This window comes from Pogona vitticeps, chromosome 3 (assembly GCF_051106095.1).
Source record: "Pogona vitticeps strain Pit_001003342236 chromosome 3, PviZW2.1, whole genome shotgun sequence".
NCBI classification, from domain to species: domain Eukaryota; kingdom Metazoa; phylum Chordata; class Lepidosauria; order Squamata; family Agamidae; genus Pogona; species Pogona vitticeps.
This window is the reverse complement of record NC_135785.1, coordinates 162,826,947-162,851,771: the sequence shown is the minus strand read 5'-3', so window position 1 is coordinate 162,851,771 and position 24,825 is coordinate 162,826,947. Positions and strand designations below refer to the sequence as shown.

Here is a 24,825-nt window from a genome sequence, read left to right as displayed (position 1 = left end):
AACATCATAAAAAACTATTAAAAGTCAATATTGTTTGCTGTGGAGTGGATTTTTTTTTTAAAAAAAAAAACAACTTTGAACTTTATTTTCTTTTTTATTCTATTGACTGATAGTAGAACAGTTCAGAAATGACCATTATTTCTATAAAATACCGAAGCTCATAATCATACAATGGTGCCTTGCTTAACGGCGATAATCCGTTCCAGGAAAATTGCTGTTAAGCAAAAATGTCATAAAGCGAAAATAAAAAGCCCATTGAAACGCATTGAAAACCGTTCAATGCGTTCCAATGAGTTAAAAACCCACCGTCCAGCGAAGATCCTCCATATGGCAGCCATTTTCTGTGCCTGTATAGTGAGGAATCCGTCCCTAAACACAGCAGGGAGCCATTTTAATCACCCAGCGGCCATTTTGAAAACCCAACAATCAGCTGTAAAGATCGTCATAATGCGAAGAATCGGTTTCCGAAGCAGGGAACCGATCATTGCAAAGCGAAATTCCCCCATTTAGACCATCAGTTTGCGATCAGAAAAGCGATCGCAAAAACGTCGTTGTGAAGCGGATTTGTCGTAATGCGGGGTAATCGTAAAGTGGGGCACAACTGTAGTTAGAAAACCAGAACCAGCTGATTTGAAAACCTTTCTGCTTTGCCTGCTTGTGGCAAAGATGGGTCTAGCCTATCTTCTGGGACAGGAGCAGACAAGTCTCTTTCCCGCGTGCCCATTAAACACACCCATGAAGGTGGTTGGACTGACAGAAGGGCCTCTTCTGGTGATCTTAACACTTGAGCAGACTCATATAGGGAGACATGGTATTTGAGACTGCCTGCACCTAAGGTGCTTAGAGCTTTATGCATTAGAACCAGCACTTTGAATTGTGCCTAGAAACAGATCAACAATAAGTGGAGTTGCTGTAACAGGTGGGTTATGTGATTCCCGGTGAGCAGCATCAGTTAGCAATCTGACCGTTGTGTTTTGGACTCACTGAAGTTTCTGGGCACTTTCCAGAGGCATTCCCATGTAGGTGTTACAGTAATCTAGGAGCACTCCCAAGCTGCACATCTGGGGGGGGATTGTCACCCCATCCAGCACAGGCTGCATCCCAATTCCTTGTCCTGCCTTTCAACTGACCAGAAGCACTGACCTCTGTCTTGTCTTGATTCAGTTTCCGTTTATTCACCCTCATCCAGTCCAACAAGTTAAGGACAAAGATGGAAGGTAAGGATGGGAACGTCTGTCATACACTCATTCCCTGACCCCTAATTAAGAGATTAAGCACCATTTCAACTTCACCACTATGTACACCCACACACTGTCATGTAACCTTTGTATCAAATCCTCAGTGACAGCACTACACCACTAATAACAACAACAACAAAAACTGTATGGATTAAACCAAGGAAAAGCAATGTGTGGCTCTCAACATGTGATTCTGTGGCATCTGCCCAGGTCATGAATATTTATATATTTGCATAGACCAATGGGAGTGCTGGAGGGGTGGAGTCACAAGATATAAGAGACTCAGCAGGAGGAGTTGGAGTTAGAGAGGGATTTAGTCAGAGGAAGTTAGGGAGATTGAAAGTTTTGGAGAGAGTGTTGGTTGAGAGGCATAATGAAGAATACTTGTTTAAGAGTTAACAACATTGCTTATTCTGTCAGCATCTGTAACAATAAACAATTTGATTGATTGATTGATTGATTGATTGATTGATTGATTGATTGATTGATTGATTGATTGATTTGTATCCCGCCCATCTGGTCTATACGACCACTCTGAGCAGCTTAGAACCAATTTCTATTTGGTTCTTTTAAAATGACATATGGCCTGGACATCTATCAATAATAATTGGTAATATTGATGTAATCAACTGGTGGCAGCTGAAAGACACATAGTGTGAGCTCTAAGTTTGGTGAAACAAACAGGGGCCACGTGGGGATCGTGACAGATTCGATCACAGTTTCCATCATCCTTTGCTATTTCAATTCATTGTTATCAGCAAAAATAAAAATAAAAAATAAAAATCTAATACACACCCTCTAGCTGTGCGCCAGTTTTACTTGCAACTTAACATATGGGGCCACTTGTGAACAGAGTGCTGCAACCCTATTCAGATATTGTGCCTGACTCCAGGCAGAGAATAAAGAAGTGATGGAGATATGGGAATACCTTTAAGGCCTGCCTGGTGCCTCTTCATCCTTACTCCATCCAGACATGATGCAGATTTTCATGGGTTTAATGCAAATCCCCGCATCACAGCTTGTAAACAAGTTCAGCCCAGCAGTCGTACAGGCTCCGTTACAGACTTTGACATTAAACATGCCAAAGACCTGGCAGAATTCTGGTCCCACCTCACTTTTAGCTGCACATGTGATATCTGAATAGGGCTTATGTTATTCTTGATTTCTGAAATCACTTTGTCAATTTGTAAAAAATAAGTATTTCTGGTCTTGTGTAAAGAGCAAAGAGTAACAACACAGTTGTGAGTCTCTAGAAAATTCTGCTGTGCAACAGATGACACATACATGTTGTCTCTTGCAGAAGACTTGAGCATCATTATGATGCTAGTGGGAGCAAGTAACATAGCTGAATCATATTGATCTCTAGGCCACTAATACCATGCCTTTTTCTCTATTGAATAAAAACATGGGTGAAATTGCTTCTAAACCAGTTTTCTAAGCCTTGACCTATTTACTCGACTTTTGTCTGTCCCTGACCAGTGCAAACTGGGGAAGGATAAGCAAGGGGTCAGAGACTGGTGGGTAAATATTCTATGCCCAATGCTTTTCATTCAGTTTATTAGGAATATGAGCTCAGAGGCCAGAAGGGCAATATATCTGCCATTCTGTAGCTGAAATTCTGTTGCACAGATTTGCATGCACAACACATATGACATTAGCAGCAAAGGTGCTGAAATAAAGGCAATTTCAGGCTACACACATCTCACTGATGAAAATGATATTGCCTCTGTTGCATGTGCAGAACTGTGCAACAGGATTTCAGCCTATACTTGCAAGGATTACAGAAGACATATTTTTGAGAGTGTAAAACATAAGAAAACAGAGGAAGGTGAATATAGGACCACATTGAACTGCTTCATATTGAGTTAGACTGTTGGCCCATTTAGTTCATTATTACAGGCACTGATTGGTAGCAGCTTTTTGAGATTTCCGATGGGGTCTTCCCCAGCCATATCAGGAAATACTGCACGTTAAATCTGGAACCTTCTGCATGCAAAGAATACACTCCATCAGTAGGCTACATGTATTCCTGCAGAAATGGAAAGTAAGAAAGAAATGTTTTAAGTGACAGCTAGAATTCTCCATTAGAGCTCTCTAGTATTATGGTTCGGGGAAGGCCTTACAGTTTTCTAGCATTGGATCCTACAGTATGTACCTTACCAAACTGAAATACCTATATAATCCCATGGAATGTAGCTATGACAGTTAAAGTAGTATCATACTTCTGTAACAGTGTATTGAAGACACTCTCTTTAACACAGTGGTTCCCAACCTTGGGTCCCCAGATGTTTTTTGGACTACAGTGCCCATAAATCCTGGCCAGCACAGGTAGTGATGAAAGTTTCTGGGAGTTTTAGCCCAAAACATCAGGGTACTCAAGGTTAGGAACCACCACTCTAACAAATGGGATGAGCATCGATATCCACATTACAGCACATCTGTACTGATGCAGAAATAATGTTAGAAGTCATACCATTCTTTATGTTGCTGGCAGTAAAGAAGGAATCCACAGTATTCTAGAGTCTATCTGGGTCTCTATCTGAATGTGACAAATGTCCTATAATTAAATCTTGAATAAGGGGAAATAACTGTGTCATATTTTGGATATATGTGCAATATCCTCTTAATCCATCTTCTAATATTTATCATACAATTATTGTTTTAAAAGTCATATATTTTGGAGCAGAAAAGAAATCTCATAAGGCAAGCCACTGCAAATACTGTATCATTGTTAGCAATGGAAAATCCTGCTTTTTCCTCATATATGGTGCGGTGTTACTTTTCTGTTTTAATGGATGCCCACTCGGACATAACAGTTAATCCAAAACCAGCTGAGACCCCTAAAAATTGCTCAAGGCCACTGGGTCCTTTTTTGACTTGGCGAATGTAAGAGAATGGGTAAAAACAACATGCCATGTAGCTCTGTGGACAAAGTGTGATGCTGTGAAGCTGGCTTGAGTATTTCAGTGAAAATCAACCCCTCCTTCTCCCAGAATATAAAGTGGCTGGAAGACAATTGCATCCCCATCACCTGGGTAAATGTGTAGAAGCATTAGATGGGTTCCCAGATTTTTGGGGAGCAAACAGTCTGTCCTTTTTGTTTGCTTATTTGTTGTGTGCATCCACCCTGAACTTCAGAAAGAGAAAAAGATGCTAGAGATGTTGCATGCCAATTATGCAAACTATGTGGGGGCAAATAATATATTCAGTGTCTTGGTCTTACAGGGAAGTGGGAAGCTCTTGCAGTGGCTGGAGAACAGGCTGAGCCGATCTCAAGTATAAACAAGATTTCTTCTTATCCCAGATGTTTTCACATTATACAGAGCATTCACTATCACCACAGACATGTTTTCTTATTGGAACAGAGATGGAGTTTTACAAACAGTAAAATGTTGTGGTCTGAGTGGTGGGAAAATGTGGTTCTCCAATCCAACAGAAGTATTATCTTGCATAAGGACATTAAACAAATAAAGGGGTATACGTTAGCTTGTCTGTTGTGTCACTTTCCTGTTTAAGTTTCAGAAATGCAGCTGGGTCACTCCATTCCAGTAGATTTAAAAACAAACTAACAAAGCACTGCACACCTTTAAGAATGGTTAACATTGACCTGTGCTTTTATGGATGACAATCAACTTCCTCAGTTTAACCATTAACTTTTGAAAATCATATCCTTACGAGATCGTATACATGGCATATAAATATTTTCTCCCTCGTACACAGTTTCAGGAGTTTACACAGTGACAAATGTTAAATCTCTGCACATTCAAAACTTCTGACTGTACCAAGTCACATCAGAGATTACATTTTCTACTTGGAAACATCTTCTCAAGTACAAACATTATAGGAACAGCATTATGAATCATGAACCAAGACATCAAAGGTAGGCTTTCTTGGAAAATATGGACTAACAAGAGATTGATTTATCCTGGATCCTCAGCTTGTTTCTCAAAAGCCCCAATGTGTGCACAAATGTATTCAGAAATGACACTAGCAAGAGACAGATATTTGCTTGTTTATGTTGCAGCAGGCTAGAGTCTTAATTTTGTCCTATTTTTGAGGACATGTATTTTTATTAATTAATTTATTTATATCATTTCATTCCATTTATGTGCTGCATTTTGCTCAGAATTGGGACCCACTACTAGAACTGTTTAAAAGAATAAAATTAAAATAGCATAAAATCACAAACCATTAAAATAGATTTAAATTGAGTTATGTGATTAAGAGGCAATTAGAACTGAAACTCTTTAAGAAGCGCTTAATTAAAAGCAGGTTTAATAATTTACATTAAAACAGTGAATATCAGCACATTAACTCAGAAATTGTAATTGGGAGCTATTAATTACTGAAGGCCTGCCTGCAGCTGGAAGGACAAACTAGCCTCTGTTGGCAAGGAGTTTCAGAGCATGTATGTGTAGGTCAGAATTGTTGTCAGCAGCACCCTGGAAGACTAGGGTCTACGGTATTTTTCCATGTATAAAATGACACTTTTTCCTAAAATAGGGGGGAAATTGAGGGTCATTTTATACACGGAAGGAGGCAGAGGCAAAGGAGCACACCGGGCACCTCCTGCTGCTGTCGCCACTGCCACCCATTGCCTCCTCCAGTGCAACTGCCGGGTCCCACCACGCCGCCTTGTCCCCTACAGTGGTGGAGGCAGTAGCAACAGGAGGCAGAGGCAAAGGAGCACTTGCGCATGCTCGGGCACCTCCTGCTGCTGCCCATTTACTGCTGCCGCTGCATCATTTTTTCCAGTGCTCCCTTCAGGCAAGGGACAAGGCGGCGATGATGTGAGCTGGAGGTGAGCCCCGGCAGTCACAATGGAGGAGATGATCGGGCAGTGGAGGCGGCAGCAGCAGGAGATGGAGGTGGAAGAGCAGTTGCCCATTAACTGCTCCTCCACCTTCGGCAAGGGTCAAAATTAGGGGGTCGTCTTATACATTGGGGTCATATACATGGAAAAATACGGTACTTCTCATGGATCCTCAGTTTCACACTCGGGGCCTTACACAAAGCCAATGACATATTTCATTGCCTCTCCACTGCTCTAAAGTAGAACACCTTTTCAAGATGGCTTTAATACAACACTAATATGTATTTTGTAGAGGCGGAAAGTCAAAAGTCACAAATTGTTGTTGTTATCATTATCATTATCATTATCATCATTATTACAATATGGTTATAATGAGGGCCAGGATGGTGTAGCACAGTGATTTCCAATCTTGGGCCCCCCAGATGTTCCTGGACTACAACTCCTAGGCTAGTGGTGAAGGCTTCTGGGAATTTTAATCCAAGAATATCTGGGGAGCCAAGGCTGGGAACTACTGGTGTAGTGGATAGAGTGGCAGACTAGGGCTCAAGAGATCAAGGTTCAAAGCTCTGTTCACCTGTGGAAACTCACTATGTAGTGATAATGGTAAACCAGTCCCTGACCATCTCGTGTAGCTTGAAAACCCTATTAGGGCTGCCCTAAGTCAGAAGGAACTTGACAGCACAGAACAACAATAAGACGGGTGTAGCAAAATCTCCTTTCAAGCATATAGTGTAATATGTGAGAACACAAAGTTAAATATTTTTGAAAGGATTAGGCATTCATAGTTTGGACACAAGCTTATCAAACGTGGCACCATTTTCTTACCAACCCTATATTGCTAAGTTTAAGAAAAACCAAGATAAAATTAACAAGCAATGCCCTTTGAGGGCACAATACACCCTTTTACATATCCCAGTCAGCAACAATAATAAACAGCTTTTCAAACATGCAATTGAATAAGAGGAGTGAATTATTTTTGAAAAGGAATTTCCCAAATTTTGATATTTTGCCATATATGACCAAATTTTTAGTACCTCACTTGTGTGGAAAACACATCTAAACTGAGCTGAAATTGTGGGAAGACGCTGCTGCTGTCTTGTTGTGATTAAGTCTGCAATCTTACATAGTCTGATTACACAAGAAATTATAAGGTCATTTTAGCAATTTACTTATTTCTTCTGAATAGACACCAACAGAGAGGGCAGAGCTCATTGACGGCAACCTCACTCATGCTAAGGTCAATTCTGGATGCAGAAAATGGGGCATAATGATCAGAAATGCTTCAAAGGAACAATGGAGACAATCAGAGAGCAACAGGGGCAAATGTAAAATGGCTTAATTGATGCCGCCTGAATAATGGGAAACACCTGAACAAATATCTCTCAGATCAAATGAAAGAAAAATCAGCCATGGCATGCCCGAGTGAATGAGGAGGAAAAATACACATCATGAAAGCCAAAAGATCTCCACTTGCAGTACTGGCTGTATTGCAGATATGGATTTGGAGAGAAAACATCACCACCACTTCTAGGTTGGATACAGTTCAGAATTTAGGGCAAGGATATGGAGTGTGTTGCATTACAACTCCCATCAGATCTCACCACTCTCTGTGCTTCCAAGGGCTGATAAAGAGTTCTAGTCCAATAATATCTGGAGGGGCACATTGCAAGTGCCTCACCCTAGTATGGCCCAGTGTTTAGTGGTACATACATGGCCAGCAAATATACACAAATGGGTAAAGGGCATAAAAGAAGGAAAAGTGTCTTGATCCAAGTACACCAGTTAAGAAACATATGAAAAAGACAGGATGACTCTGGCCGAATTAATGCTTCTTTTGTGAAGTTCATTTGCAGTGGTTTCTTTCAGAAACGCCATCTAGTTTAATACAAAACAGACTTACTTTGGCTTCATCCAGCTTTTTTTTGCTCGAAACACCCCCTTTCCAACTTGAATGCTTGAACATTTAACACAGGAGCTGGTACAATGGATATCATTTATGATGTCATTCTGCTCTTTCACATTTGAGTGTAGGAAAGAACATGGCCATGATTCAAAGATTCAGGAATGATTAGCTCACAAGGTCATATGCAATGAGAAAGAATGCCTTTTCCTCTAGTTATAGGCTGTACAAACTACACTTTAGCTAAAAACTGTACATTTAGATTCACTCAACAGCGAAGAAGGAAGCCTCACTCAACTCAACTGAGTTACTTACTAGTAGTTAGATGTACAAAGGAGTGCCCTGTCAGGACTGCCCTTTAAGAGAGGAACCCTCCAACATATGAATGCTAACTATAAAGAATGATGGGAATTGCACTCCAAAAACTGCTGGGATGCCAAAAAAAACAAAAACAAAAAAAAACAAACCCAATCCCTGATTTCAGGAGAGATTGGAATGAATTATCAGTACCTGAAGTACTTTGTGGAAGTCTTCTCTTTTTCCCCTTTAAGAAACAAAACAAAACTAAGAAGAGAACCTTGGGGGAGGAAACATCCCCTCCCCCCAAAAAATTAGTCTGAGCAAAGTTTTTAGGTGTAGAAAAATAACACGTAGATGATATTTGTTATATGGCAAAAAGAAAAGAAAAGAAAAGAAAAGAAAACACTGCCAGTTATCTGAAAAGGAATATCATTATGTTTTCATTACCTCCTAAAGTATCATGTTGCAGGTACAAAGTAATGTGTTATTTCCATGTTTAATGAGCAGGAATGTTAAAAAGGTGGGTATGTTCCCCTCCTTCTGTTCCCCTGATCCATAGAGCTATCCTCTGCACATAGGTATACAGATGATATATCAATATAAAACTATTATTATTATTATTATTATTATTATTATTATTATTATTATTATTATTATTATTATTATTATTATTATTATTATTATTATTATTATTATTATTATTATTATTATTATTATTATTTAAAAATGCCAGGCACAGTCATTCAAAATTATAAAACATTGACTGGTATTATATAGCAAATAAACATTTTAATCAAAAAACCTTAGCATTTGTTAAATATCCGCACACTATGTATGCTGTTCTTAATATTGCCAGGTTTTTTGTAGCTTTGATAGTGTTATTTTTGAGATCTGCAACTGCTTCATTCTTTTTTGAAAACCACGGGCTGTTGGGTTTGCCCCATAATAACATTTCATAATTTCTTGATTTTTGGTGAGAGTCCAAGTTTTGCATTTACGTGGTTCCAGTAGTTTTGCAACAGCCTGTCCTGGTTCCTCAGCAGGGTCTGCTGAGCCCTGTAACGCATTGTCCAGGAGCTATAGCATCTGACATCGTCCTTTTGGACCCAGGTGACAATTGATCCAGTAAGAATTTCTGCTTATTTTCTCTCATCAAAATTGATGGCTGGTGGACACAGTTGGTCTGGCTTCTCAGCTGAGCCCCGTCTAGTTTGGGAGACCCTTCAACGCAGCTCTCAACCTCATTGAAGCGCATAAGCGCCTCCACCTCAACAAGGCTTGTGCCCATGGAGGGGATGACAACTATGATGGTGATGAATTCTGATTTATGGTGACCTTTTTCAGATTTTACCAGGTAGAGAATGCTCAGAAGTGGCTCACCATTCCTCTTCTTCTGGGGCACACTGGCGCTGTGCAGCTTGCCCAGTACCAATCAGGCTGGTTGTAGTCACAAGAGGCACAGAATTTTTAAAAGCAATTCTGTGAGGCAGAAAAGTCTTCAAAAATGTATTTTTAATGTGTCATGGACAATAAGTCTGTTCAGTGTTTTCCTACTCAGTTGTTATCATCAGCTTAGACCATCTCCTTTCTGTCATTGCTTTCTCCATGTGGCATGTGATGTTCCTGAAGAGGAGAAAATCCTACCCATGTGTAAGCTGAGCAGGAAACCTTGGATATGTGGGTTCTTCCTCACATGTAGAGCTTACACATGATAAACGATTTCTCCTTTCTTCCAACATGCCACTCTCCACATGGGGAAAGCAGTGATAAAAGGAAGGGCTAGTCATTCTTTCCTAAGCATGTTGGTAACAATGAGATACGTCTTTAAAAAAAGGAATAGGGCTTACCTCACTTCTCTTTCCCATCAACTTTACATTTGATGAACCACTCATCCCACTTCAGAGCTTTTACTTTATGCAATCGAAGTGAAGATGAAAGAGACAGGGCTACCTTGCTCTCTTTTTCTCTTGTGTTTAGCCTACATAAATACTACTGAATCACTCCATAAGGCTTCCTTGGGTCGATTCTGCAAATGGCTATGATTTCCAGGCCAGCAGCATCCCTGCTGAGATTTCAGGCCAAAACCTGCAGGGTTAGCCATTGTGATGCTACAGGGATAGGCCATTATGATGTCACAATTCTGGGGCAGACAATGGTTGGGATGTATTTGGAAATGGGAAGGATTGGGAAGGGCAGCAAAATGCAACTGTGCATCAGCCCAGGATTTAAAACCATAACACATATGTACACGCATCAAAACTTCTGTCTTCCACTGCTGTTGCCTCTGAGATTTGTTACTTCAGCTGATACTGAGGAAGCATAACAATTATTTGGAACTTCAGCTGGCACCCTGAAATCAGATAACTTTAGGTTTAGAATATTGGGCGGAGCATTCATAATTGGGGCATATTATACATAGCATATATGTCTAATGTATGTATGAAATTATTTGGACTGTCTGGCTCACTCAGTGATTTAGATATCTAGTTGTGGAGCCAGAGGTTGGGAGTTTGATTCCCCACTGTACCTCCCAAGAGAAGAGCCAGTCTACATAGCCTTGGGCAAGCTATGGTTCCTGGGCTATGGTTCCTGGGCACCCCCAAAATAAGGAACAGCGAATCACTTACGTGCATTCTCTATCTAGAAAACCCTGAAAAGGATCACTATCAGTTGGAATCAACTTGACAGCATGCAATTTACACCAATCTGAGCTCCTTAGAAGTAAAGCAAGAGACAGCTGGAGGAGTTAAACTTACCAACTGCCAGTTCTGGTTCTGGTTCATAGTGACATGTTGTGTGTTGTATGTAGCTGTCAGTATTTACCTCCTGTCAACGTAAAATCAGATTCATATTACTGAAAACACAGGAACAGTCCTACGTGACCAGTTCAGAGACTTATACAGTCTAACATCTTGTCTCCTGCAGTGGCCAATCCAACAGTTCATTCTTCGAGTGAACAAGCAGGACATAAGGGCAATAAACCTTCCCTACAGTAATTCCCAAACAAACAACATTCAGCAGCACACAGCCACTGAACCTAGAAGCAGTATGCAATTAATTAGGTGAAGAACATACACATTGCAACTCTGTCTAAATTATACCTAACTCTGCATGGACTTGTGACAATTCCAATAAATCTGTAAATCCCTCCCCAACTTTTTTAACTATAAGGATAAGTGAGATTAGAGTTCTTTCCCCTAAGATCAATGCCCTTGTGTGTAAGAGTTTCAAGCATGAAGCATTCTAACAACAACCACACACACACAAACAAACACAAGTTCCACTGTGGTCAACAATAAAGCGACCTTATGGTATTCAGAGTTCAGTTTTTCAGTATAAGACATCAATCACTGCACGGTTCAAAGAGCGATATAAAGCAAATTGCAGATGCAAGCCTTGAGGCTATTACAGATTAATTGTCAGGAAAACAACAGAAAATGAAAGTAGTTCAGTCTTGTTCTCAGTATGTCATTTGTCAGATTTCCAAAGCATCAAGGCGATATTGTAGCTGAATGAATGTTTAAGCAAAGCAAATGGATTGAAGAAGGTCCCCCCCAAAAAAAAATTTGATGTGCTGGGGATGACGATCAATACCATTTGCAGCATAGTTGCCTTTCACTTCTGCTTCTGCTGGCTAACCTTAGCAGATGACTCCTCCAGTGTTGTACAGCAGGATCAGAGAACATGTGATACTACAGTTGTTGTTGGATGGTGATCTTTAGCCAGTGCAGCCAAGGGAAAGTGATGGCATTTGTGACGACAACACCTGGAGAGATGCACATCCCCATCCATGTTGCAGCACTTCCTAACCTCTCCTGTGCGGAAAGAATTACCAGGGATATCTGTCTTTCGGCGGAGGGAGCCGGCTCCCCCATGCATCCAATGCTGAGCATCACAGAGCCTGACGGAAGGCAAGACTGCATGTTCCAAGAGTGCCCATATATGTGAAGGGGTTATTGGAAGATGTTGTTCTGTCATCTGCATTGAAGCATCATTCAGCTCCCGGTACAGTTAACTTTTGTATGTGGAATGTGGGAAAGGTCTTACCCTTTACCTCAGGCAGCAGAATGTACGAGTGGTTGGTTTGGCTCTACTGGCAGAATAAGTGATACTACTGGCTTCATACCTTCATTTAGTTTTGCAGTGACCATAAGAAATATTACTATTATCCTTCTTTTTATCTGATTAAAATGTATAAATAGTTTATTTACCATACTTTTTTCCCCTCGTGTACGTGGCTTTGTCTTTCTTCTCATTTTTAATTCCCTATGATATGTTATTGGAAAGAAACATAACAGATAATCTGTCTTTAGAAAAGGCAATGCCATAACTCTTGAAAGGGTCTGAATATACAGGAGAAGCTTTTCTTACCTTTACCGCTGTTGAATTGTCTAGCTTCCCCAGTAGCAAAAAGATAAAAATTAAAATCATCAACTTTGAACTGCAGAGCTGGAAGGGAACCTCTGAATTATCGAGTCCAGCCCCTGTCACAGAGGCACAGTGGGGAATTGAACTGCTAACTGCTGGCTCTTCAGCAAGATACCTAAACCACTGACCCAACAAGAAATGGCACATCTGAAATCTTGATGTGATGTGTGAAAAAAAAAAACTTACTTTAAAAGAAACGAACTCTCCACCCATGATTATATCTATATTGTTTTTCAGAATCCGCAAGTATTTCTTTTTAAGATGTATTCTCATGCAAGATTTATTTTCGCACTTTTGATTGCCAGAAGAGAGGGAAAATGAAGAGCCACACATCAGACATTCAAATCCAGACATTATGCAATCATGATAACAAGGATTAATAAAGATTAATTTAGATCCCACTTTAAAAGCCTTGGTGTTTCAGCGGTACCAGTGTCTTCTTTGTAAAAGGAAGAATAAGTGTAATTTGCTTTTGAAATGCGCCTCTTTGTGATATAGTTTACATGACGAGATGCCCTGGATTTCAAGCTCATTCATGATCAGTGCTTCTAGTGACTAAATCTCTATGAGATGGAGCAGCCATTACTAAAATAAAAGAGTAATGCAAACACTTTTTTGGTCAGGAAACTTTAGTCTTTTCAAGCACTTTGATTTTCTTCTCTTAATATGCAGTACAAGAGCATCTTGCATTATACATTGTTCCATTAGCTCTTTTCTGACATTCATCAATATCTGATGATGGGGAAGAGAATCTCCATCCTCATTTTTACCCAGTGAATTCTAGTGCCTACAGGGAGTCCCTGCAAAATGTTGTCATATATACATAAAGGCACTCTTTACAAATATTTAGGTGAATAGATATAGGCCAAAATATGAAGCCTGAAATAGTACACAACAACTATCTTGAGAGGTCTAGAGATGTTCATTCCATATGCCTTTTCAGGCATTCAAAAAAAATTGGAAGCAGGCACTGGGGGAAAGTTCTAGTGTCACCTCGTCCTGTCGTTGCATCCACATAAAGGAGGATAGTCTGGAGAGGAGACAGCTTGTTTCCTATGGAGCCTCAAAATGCAATTGGGAACCTGATGCTTCTTTATCTCTACCATGTAGACAGACTCTACACGTAGCAGAAGCTTTCCTCTTCAGATAGGCCCCACTGGAGGAAGAATGGGATGTAAAAAGTGATAGGTAGGTAGGTAGGTAGGTAGGTAGGTAGGTAGGTAGGTAGGTAGGTAGGTAGGTAGGTAGGTAGGTAGGTAGGTAGGTAGGTAGATAGATAGATAGATAGATAGATAGATAGATAGATAGATAGATAGATAGATAGATAGATAGATAGATAGATAGATAGATAGATAGATAGATAGATAGATAGATAGAATCTTTCCCAAACCTCTGGTGTCTATGGAGCACTATCCGTAAACCGTGTACCAAGGGAATTGCTGAACAGCTCAGTGCTTTAGCCCAAGGTCGTGCAGGCCAAAGTTGGGAGCTTGATTCCTCACCAAGTCTCCTTAACAGAGCTGGACTCAATGATCCATAGGGTCCTTTCCAGCTCTGCAATTTTAAGAGTACTCCAAGACTATTACTTTTAATATTTGTAAATAGCAATAACCAGGGTTTTTTGTTTTTTTCATTTTGCCAATAGGCTGAAAGAGACTAACATGACCATCTTTCTGGAAACTACCTTGATAGTAATGAGTTAATCTTTGAGTTCGACAATAAACTACGTACTGAATAACTTGGGGGAAAAAATTACAACCAACTTCCACCTGCTTTTGAATGTGGTCCATGCATCAGATTAACTCACTAACTGATCTGCTAGGCATTATCCTGGCTTTTATTTCAGGCCATGTATCCTGAGAAGGTAGTAAATTTATATGACCTATGGTTATATATATGGCCTATGTTATTATTGACAACCAGAAAGCCTTAGAAGGGTGATTTGACTAGGAAAAGAAAGCTGGTTTCCATCACTGGTATAAAGATGTCTGGGTATGTGCCTTGTTGCTGTCATTGTTTGGTGTGATTCCAACTCTTATAAAGATCTGGGGAAATTGAGTGATTAATGGAGATGCCAAAGAGGTACTTATTAATTTGTACATGGATTTAGATGTAGAGTTCAGGTCTTCAGCTTCCAATGTTGTTTCCTGAATGTGGGATTAGCATAGCAGAAGGTTTAAGAGAATGAAAAAAAATGGGTAGACCATTTATGCTTTTTGTCCAGGATTCTGAGGTCTTTTAATAGTCCAGGTAAAAGGACACTACACTTTGGACCATAACCTCTTCCACATTGGGGATAGCAGAAGATGTTCTGTAGACAAAATAGATCATATGCTGTGTAACTGTGTGAAGTGTAGCTTGTTGGAAAATACTTTCTTGTGTTTTTCTCCAAAGAGAGAAATGGAATGTGGTAGTGATCTTGTAAGTCTTTTGAAGATGGCTGATCCAATATGAAGAGATAGACTCCTCCCCTCCCACACAAGCTCCTCCTTTCTTTATCTCCAAGAGGTGTGAGGCATCCTTTTCCAGTAGGTGGCAGCTCTGGGGCCTATTTAGAATCTGCTATGCCATGAAACCACAGTAGAAGCAGCAGCAAACTTACATAATCTTTGAATTAGGCTACCACAATAACATGGAACTCTTAACATATGACCATTTTTAATGCTAAAATATTATTTTGGCAATTGATTGTTTCTGTATAGTGGTGGTTGGACACTACTTAAATGAATCGCCAATGGCAATGTCTTGAATGTTGTTTGGCCATTGGTCCTGAAAGGGTCTTACAATTATATTATATTGTAAATATGTAATGATCTGTCGCCTGGGTAATCATGTTAAACTTGCAAAAATCTTATCCCAGTCTTCCATATATCTCTTGCATTTTAGTGAGCCCTACAATCATTATCTTATGCTCATTTTGAAGAAGCATCCCATTCATCTACTTCAATTCATTCTAATTTTCAACAAAAATTATGTATATTTACAAAATCCTTTTTAGCAAAAAGTCATGGGTCCACTGAAGCAATCTGCTTATTTGCTCCCATCATTTAGTTTCATGACATTGTGTCAAACAAACTGAAGAAAGAGTACTGAATAAGCAGCCAATTTTCATGGATAACTGGCAGAACTACCGACAAACTTCATTTTTATAGCTCCCGGGGTCAGCTTTCTTTTAGTTCTTGTTGTTTTTCTCTCCTCAAGACGTTATAAATTTATGCATGAAAATATTCATTTCAATTTTATGTTCAAGAGGTTGGATTGTAATTCTGTTACATAATGGCAGTACACAGACGTAGTAACTTAATAGAAGCAACACTGCCAGAAATAAATAAGATTAGGCAGTCAGTCTTCAGTTTCAAAGAGGCTGGATTCCGTTTTTTAATGTCATGGTCTGTGACCAAACTTGGTTTGTTTGTTTGTTTGTTTGTTTGTTTGTTTTCCATTTCTGTACTGCCCCATTAATGTTGCCACTTTCTGAGTCGTTCACAACATTCAGCAAAATCATTAAAAGTAACACCCACTATATAATAAATACAAAAATACAATCAACCTATTCCTAGCTAAAAACTACATATAAATAAAAAAAATACACAAATAAACCCATTTGAACATCTCAGGACAATATTTACAACTGGTAGAAGGTGGCTTTATATAATTGGGTCTTAGTAAACTTCCTAAAAACAGAGAGGGTGGTACCTGGTGAACCCCTGTAGGAAGCTTGTTCCAGGAGAAAGGGGCCACAATTGAGACAGTTTTCACATCTTGACTTCCCCCCCCTCCTCACGTGTTACAACATCAAGGACTGTGGGGATGGGTGGCTATTTTGTGGAAGAGACATTATGCCAGATATTGAGGTTCTAAGCCATTAAAGGACTTAGAGGCTATGATCAGTGTCTTAAACTGAGCATAGAAACTAACAGGGAGCCAATGGGGATATGTGTTCATATCTGCTGCCACCTGCAGACAGTCTGGCTGCTGCATTTTAGACCTGCTGAAGTTTCCATATTGACTTCAAGGGCAGCCCTAAGTAGAGAGCATTGGAGTAGTCTATTTTAAAGATTGTCAGTGCATGAACCACTGTTGTTAGGCATTTCTTATCCAGGGAGGGGTGCAGTTGGGAAATCAACTAAAGTTGATAAATGGCACTCTTGGCCACAGCAGATATTTGCGCCTCCTTAGAGAGAGATGGTTCCAAGAGTACCCCCAGGCTGCTAACATGATCCTTCGGGAGAGTGTTACTGCCCTGAAGGAGGTAAATACCCTGCCAACATTTCTGTTTTATTTGGTAGAATTTCTGTTTTATTTGGATTCAGTTTCAGTTTGTTGGCCCACGTCCAGTCAATTATCAACATCAATCAGCACTCAAGGGCCAACACAGCATCACCTGCAGATGAAGAGAAGGAGAGAGACACGTGTCATCCACAAAGCAAAGCAATCACTTCTCATGTTCTGTTTCTCTTGTCTCCTTTCCCTTTTTTTCCCCAAAAAAGAAGTTTAAAATTCCATCACTCTTCTTGTCCACCCAAACATACTCCCTTAAGTTACTATTCGCCAATAGCAGATACCTTCTGCAGCAGCCCCAAGTGAACCAATTCGCATGCATTTGCTCTCAAAAAAGTAGAAGCCTCAGTGGTGGTGGTGGTGGTGGGGAAACTAAGGACTGGTGTGGGGGAAAATCCAAGCTGATTCACGTTGTACCTCATGTAATCAATGGAAAACAATATGAATCTGACCATCTCTATCCTGGAGCAATTTCCATATTATTTGGCGATAGAGCAGCACGTTTAGTTGTGCTTGTCCTGATTATTTGATAGAATATCATGGGATTACCATGTACTCCAGTCAGAAATAGAAGACTAGATTACAAATGAAGTATGGGAAGTTAGTGGGTCTCCAGATGCTAGTGGACCACAGTTCACATCATCCTTCACCTTTAGCTATGATGGCTATGATTGATGGAAGGGCCACAAATTCCACATTTTTATGTAAGTAGGAAATTATGGTGGTGTCCTTGGTAACTACAGCCTCTTTGGCATATAGTGTACTGTCTTTCCCTTTGCAGGATTCCATCATTTCCTGTCCACTAATCTGGGACTCCACTATAAGGTGAGAAATCATAGCAACAGTATGTGTGGTGGGAATTTTGGTCTTTCATGCCCAGAGCCCTTATGATATTATTTTAGTCAGACAAGCAGATCACTGATAATGTCTCATTGGCAATCAATAGGCCAGAAATGTAAACACCACTGATCATATAGCAGCAAGAATGTGGGAGATAGAAACAAGGAAGTACATTTCCACAGTGTAGTAGATGTCTCAGGACAATTGTACAATAAAGCCCTGCGACTCTTATAGCACATTTATGTCAGCATAAGTAAACTCTATAAACGAAAGCAATGCATTTCAAGGAAATAAAGCTGAACAGTAAGCTTTTCTCTAATGTGTGCTAACTGGGGAGCTTCAAAATTAGCTCTTTAAAATGCAATCAGATATATCTTATCTGATATATCTTATCCAAATTGACAAATGTATTCTAAGAAGATTCAGACACCCTTGGAGTAATTTGGATTTCAACCTTAATATTCATTTCCTTCATTATTCCGGGAAATGCAAATGAAATGGTTTTAATCACGAAGTCATGCCACTTCAGATTCTCAAATCACAAGTGGTGGATGATTTTTGTTTTGTTGTGGAGGGCCTCCCACCAAAAACACATACTCCTTTTTGGCTAGGTTAGTAAGCATCATCAAACTGAAACAGAGAATCACTTAATCTTCATTCCAAATATTTAATCAGACTAATACACATCCTGAGGAAAGCAGTGGCACTCAAATCCGTAGACCAGGCTTGCAATTCCTTGCGAAAGCAATTAGACTTGAAGTGGCAGCAGAAGAATACAAAGTAGTGAACGGCTTTTTTCAAAGCAATAACAACAACATTCTGCCTTTTGAGTTTTTGATAACTGTATAAGCAACAAAGCAGAGCTGTAGGCCAGCAGTATGGGAGATGAAAACACAGTACAACAAAATTAAAAACCAGGGGGAAGAAAGAATATACGTATGAATGAACAGGCTGTAGTGAACTTTCTTCTAATATATGAATGCCTTCTATTCCAGAGGAAACCTACTTTTTCGAAGCCAAACATCCAATTTTGTAATTATGTCATTGGCAGGGTGGGAAATGCAAGTCCTTCCAAATGTTGTGGATTGCCTATCATTTCTAGTGAACATGGCCAGGGGTGGGAGTCCCTGTGAACTGCAGTCCAGCATCCAGAGGGCTGCATGTTTCTTGACTCTGATTTATTACTTTCAGACTGCAGTCCTATATCTACTTATTTAGGTGTATGTCCCATAAAAGTCAATGGGATTTACTTCTGAATACTTGTTTTTAGCTTTTAAATACTGTTTTAATGATGTAAGGCAGGAAACAAACAAAGAAACTAACTAACTAACTAACTAACTAACTAACTAACTAACTAACTAACTAGTGTAGACTTAGGCAAGCTGCACAGCCCCAGGGCAACCCCAAAGTAGGGAATGGTAAACCACTTCTGAGCACTTGCTTCCTTGGAAAAACCTGGAAATGGTTGCCGTAAGTCAAAACTGACTTGATAACACACAGTTATTATTATTCAGTTTGTAATTGTTGCACTCCTGCATCTATTTTTCTTAGACAAAAAGTCCCTAAAAATACTTACTCTAAAATAGACAAAAATGTATGCAAAATAATATAAAAAGGAGAAGAAGTGGCAGAGATAGAAAGCAGACAGCCGTCAGCTGGAGTAAAAGAGGTTCCAGTTCCCCAAATGCAGGAGGGGAAGAAGCCTCTGTCAGTAAGGGCTCCACAGAGAGCATGTTCCACCAACTTCAAAGTGATATGTTGATCTTTATCTCAGTTTATGCAGAGACACTGCTGGCCACAAAGGAAACCTAAAAATCAAAGACTGGGTCCATGTGAACCCCAAACTGCCAACTGGATTAACAGGATAGATTTTAATAAAAAACCCTTATAGAAATGGTCCTCGAAGAAGAAACAGTGCACCAGAACAGCAGCAGGGAAGGCAGGGAGCTTGCTGGTAGCTCGCCTCCTGTGCTGAAGCCATTTCCTCCACTGTTCTCCTGTTGCTGTTGAATGTGAAGAATCTAGGAAGACTACTGGATTATGTTTTATCCTTAGCAGTGACTATCAATCTGTTGCTCTTCCAGATTTGGTGGGAGTCCTCAAACCAGTCTTTTCTTATAGCCATTCTTCCTTGAAGTACCTTGTTCCTCAAACTGTATCTCTTAGCTATGGTCCTTGACCAAGAGCCATCAGGCAACAGCTCTTACCTCTTACAATTCAGCTTACGCATCTCCAGTTATTTACCAGAAGGAAGCTGGAAATAATGAGTCAACTCCTGCAAACCCAGTCACTGTGCTTCCCACGAAGACAGACATTCCCTCTGGCCTTATCTAGTTATTTACCTATATATAGAGGAAAAAACAATGACCAGCACCTCCTGTTTGGATCAGATACAGATCTTTCACCCCAATCCAAAAAGGAGGAACTAGAGCAAAGAGTTTTTGTGTGTAAAGCTATGTGCTTCTACCCATGACTCTGCCTCTGCCCCTCATGTTGTTTGCTGAGATGCACATTGTAGTTTACAAATGGTCAGAGACAGCCATGAAACAGCCATGAAACTGGGCACCTCCTGCCACAAGGTGCAAATTTTTGAGAGCAAAGGACCCATGATAGGTTGTTCCAACTCACATACTCATTGTCAAGTCTGAGGTGGCAGCTTCCTGCCCAACAAAATGTCTCTGCAGAGTGTGATGCAATGGAAGTACCTTGCTGAACATGACATCCACATACTGCTTGAATATGCCCAACTGGAAGAGAAGAGGGAGGAGCAGATTGTGCTTGATGACACTGACTGGATGATGGTTGTCTCTTACTGGGCAGCATGATTCTACCAGATGCTCTTGACATGTTTGTCAGTTCCAGGACCTTCAGGACCACAAAAGCGACAGCTTAGCACCCATCATGAGGAGTCTTCTCACAAACTACAATTTCTTCTACATCTCCTTCCCTTGTTCTACAGGATGGCAGAGCCCCAACAGGATCACACCTAAATGCCAACTGCAGCCATTGGCAGCTGCACTCCCTTGCTGCATTCTACCACTGTGCACGAATCCATGTTTGGCTATGAAATGCTGGTTCAGGCCTAGAGGGACTTGACTCTAGAGCAGGTTGTTGACTGCCAGAGGAACCCCTCTGAGGAATACTATCAGCTGAAACCAAGAGATGCTCTGTACAAAGCATTGGGTGTGTGTGTGGTAGGTTAGATGAATTCTGTGATTTGAATAAAGGAGATATGTGGGAATCATTTCAGGGGGTGGGAGGAAGTTTATATACTTTGGGATCTGCTCTGGAAACATTAGGAGGACTGCTTGACTAGAGTAACCAGAGTTCAGCTGGAATCCTTCTGCACCACTTAACTGAAATTTAAAAAGATATATGTTTGGCAGATTTTGAGAGAGACACTAAGCAAAAAGTAAAATACGACATTTTCAAAATGTTAAATTGTTTACCCAATTGAATTCCACTGTCTGATTGTCTTTGCCTTGGCCATTATTGGTTTGTTGTGTCAATGAAGTAAATCCATTTATCGACCTGCCCAAATCCAGAATGTTCCCGCTTAGCTGATGAAAAGGTTGAAACAGCAGTTCATCTCAGGTGTATTCACAGAAACCTATCCCAGTACTCTTGAGTCTAAATGATGTGATCACTCATACGTATAAAAATTAAATAAATGAATAATAAATAAAATAGATGTTTGAATGATACATACGTGACCTCCCCCATGCCCTATCCTTTTCGGCACTTCCATGTCTTCCCAACCAAGTGGAATCAACCCAGTCCAAGTGAGGGCACTTCCCATCACCAAGCAGGAAGCTTCCATCAGAATATAATTCTCTTGCCATGACACATATTTGAGTTCGAACCTCAAGAAAAAAAATACACACCGATACAGCCTGTGGTGGAAGATGGATGGAATTTGTATATTTTTCTTTCTTTGGCAATAATCACTGAATAAAAATGCTAATGAATTGGTAAAACAAGACTGCAAGATTTTGGTAGTCTTCCCTAGAAGGATAATGAGCTGTTTATTTATTATTTATTTATTTAACTTATATGCCACCCACACTACCCAAAGGTCTCTGGTTTAACTATGCTCACTTTTATATAAGGCATTTAACCCCACTTTCTTAGCTGAAAAAAAAAGACCTAAATCAAATTTTCAAGTAAAGTAGAGCCATTGAATCAATTGCTTAATGGTGAGCCAACACTTATGTAAAGCCCACTGATTTAATGAGTCTAATCTAATGGGGAATACTAATTGCATTCAGGGCAAAGTCTTCTAGAGCCATTCTTACCTTTAACACAGACACACACACAATGCTACTACCAGAAAAAAAGTAATATCTAAAATAATAAATCATAATAAATCTCAGACGTGGCTGTCCTCCAAAACAGGCTTGTTTATTTAAGACCATGATCATGGAATGGCTCAGGGTCCCTCAAGACCAATCTGGCAAAGGCACCATCCACCCAAAATAACAGGTTTTTATATCCTTGTTAGAACATATGTCTGTCAGACATCATTTCACTTACACATTACCAGTTAAAATTTAGACTTATCTAAGCTGCAATTTAGATAGTACAAGTTATGGTCTGGGGTTAACATCTGGTTGAATTCCTCTGTTGTAGTCGTTTCTGTGGTTAAATTTCCAGACTGCTACAGCAGATTCTCAATAATGTCTTGCTCAGAGGTGTTCTAAGAGAGGTCATATCATAAGTCCTATGTGCCTGTTATTAATACATTTCTTGATTAACATGGTTAATAAATGTTATTTTATAACAATCCCTCCTCTTTGCTGTTTATAGAGAACCTATATAGAGAACCAGAAAACCAACAAGGATTTTAAGTCTTTATTGAACTTGTAAGCTTCCAGCTCACAATCTAATTCCTAACCTAATCTATTTTATTATTCCTAATGTTGACAAATTTTATGTATTATGTTTCAGGAATAATATGATAGAATTCCTAACCTAATCTATCCTATTATTCCTAAAACATAAAACATGAAACATTCTTCAATTTATGGTTAAGTAAGGCACATTACTGAATTTCAAAAAGCACATTCCAGGAAAAGATATACCTATTTGAAAAATAAATACATTTATAATCTATAGATAGTACATCGTTTATAAATGCTCACATACAAATTGTGAGTATGTATTGTGTGACGTCTACAAAGGTTAAACTTATGGAAACCGATTTAAATCCTAAAACTATCTCCTCAACTCAAATCCTCTTCATCTGTTGTCTTTTTCTTCAAATAGTTGTGGAGCAAACACTTACTCATGTGAATTGCTTTTAGTACTTTTTCAGGTGAATAGGTAAAGGTTAAGGTTCCCCTTGACATTTAGTCCAGTCATGTCCGACTCTAGGGTGTGGTGTTCATCCCTGTTTCCAAGCCATAGAGCCAGCGTTTTGTCCATAGACAGTTTCTGCAGTCATATGGCCAGTGCAGCTAGACACAGAACACTCTGCTTCTTCCTTTTCCTCTGTCCCCCCTCAAGCCTGTCCAGGCATCCCTGTGACAGGAAGGCTGGGCTCTGCCCCACCCAATGCCTCTCCAGCAGTCCCATGCCAACACGGTGCTCCAAAGTCCACTCTGGCTACTGCCTGAGTAGGTTGGCAGAATCTGGGACAAGCCACGGGAGCTCATGGATTCAAACTGCTGACTTTCCTATCAACAAGCCTAGTGGCTCAGCAGCAGTTTAACTCTCACCGCCATGTTCTACTGTGCTGCCAACTTCCACAGCTGAACACCATTTTGCTGCTGCCCTGACAACGGCCTCTGTGCCCAATGGGGCAAGACACTACACTTTGCTCTGCCATATACCTCAGTGCCCAAAAGTGCAGCACACACCACCTTGCTGCTACCAACTACCTCATTTTCCAATGGGGCAGCACATGCCACTTTGCTGCCGCCATGTGCCTTAATGCCTGATGGGGCAGCAGACATCACTTTGCTGCTGCCCACTACCTCAGTGCCTGATGCGGCCAAAAAAGCCTGCTTTCCTGTTGCCAACTTCCTCAGTGCCCGACGGAGCCAAAAAGCATGCTGTTCTGCCAAATACCTCCATGCCTCCAGTCCTCCTGAGGTCAAACTCTACTTCACTGGCAAATGTAATGTGCTGAGGTGAAGACAAACTGAATGCCTCATGCATGCCTCTGCCAAAGGTACCTCTCTTTCTGCTGGGGGCAAATATAACTCCCCCAATGCCATGGGCTTCTGTGCCATGCAGTAAAATCTCCTGGGAGAACCAATTTGTGGGTGAATAATTCAGAGTTCCAATAGCCAATCTTCACCAAAGTTGGCAGGCGTGTTGGGGAAAGACATAGGAAGCTCCTTTGTGATTGTGGATTCTCTAAGTACCTGGGGAGGGCTTTCCTGGGGGGTCCTCTTTGTGACTATATAAGGAGTCCGTGATCCCATGTTCACCAAACTTTCAGAATGTGTAGGAATGTGTCTGGGGAAGCTATCCTGAAAATTTGGTGTCTCTAGGTTGTCGGGGGTCAGTGTTATAGCCATTTAAAGTGCAGACAAATCAACTGATTGATCTGTCAATTTGTCAAAGAATATTCATATTTGTTGATCCGTTAACCTTGACGAATAACAGATCAAAACAAGTCACCATTTTATTTATTTGTCCCCATCTCTAATAATAATCAGAATACTTCTTAGGGATCAGGTATTACATGAATAAAAAAAGTAATGAAGATTCACATGAACCAGCATATATTTTAGAATTATGTAATTTTTATGATTCTGGGTTAGGAGAATGTAATTTGCTTTCAATGAATGAGAGAATTCGCCCTCCATAGTGTAACTCTCTGGAAATGATTTTTCATTTCTATCAATCCTATAGACTTCTAGATTATCTGCATCTTTCCCTTCAGGTTCTTTCCATTCTTCTGGATATTCAATTGAATCTCTAGCTGCTCTGAATTTGAGGAAGATTGTGATGATGTAATAAGAACAGACTGTTCAGTGTGGTCTTTTGTATCATCCTCCAATTAGCCAGATCGGAAT

At 40.1% G+C, this 24,825-nt stretch overlaps 1 pseudogene across 1 annotated transcript; it reads left to right on the top strand.

Annotated features, from left to right (window-relative positions):
• The first annotated feature begins 16,879 nt into the window (after window positions 1-16,879).
• On the top strand, window positions 16,880-21,003 carry LOC140705541 (galactose-1-phosphate uridylyltransferase-like; annotated as a pseudogene). The gene has a single exon (XR_013543469.1). The product of XR_013543469.1 is annotated as a galactose-1-phosphate uridylyltransferase-like (transcript).
• The last annotated feature ends 3,822 nt before the right edge of the window (window positions 21,004-24,825 follow it).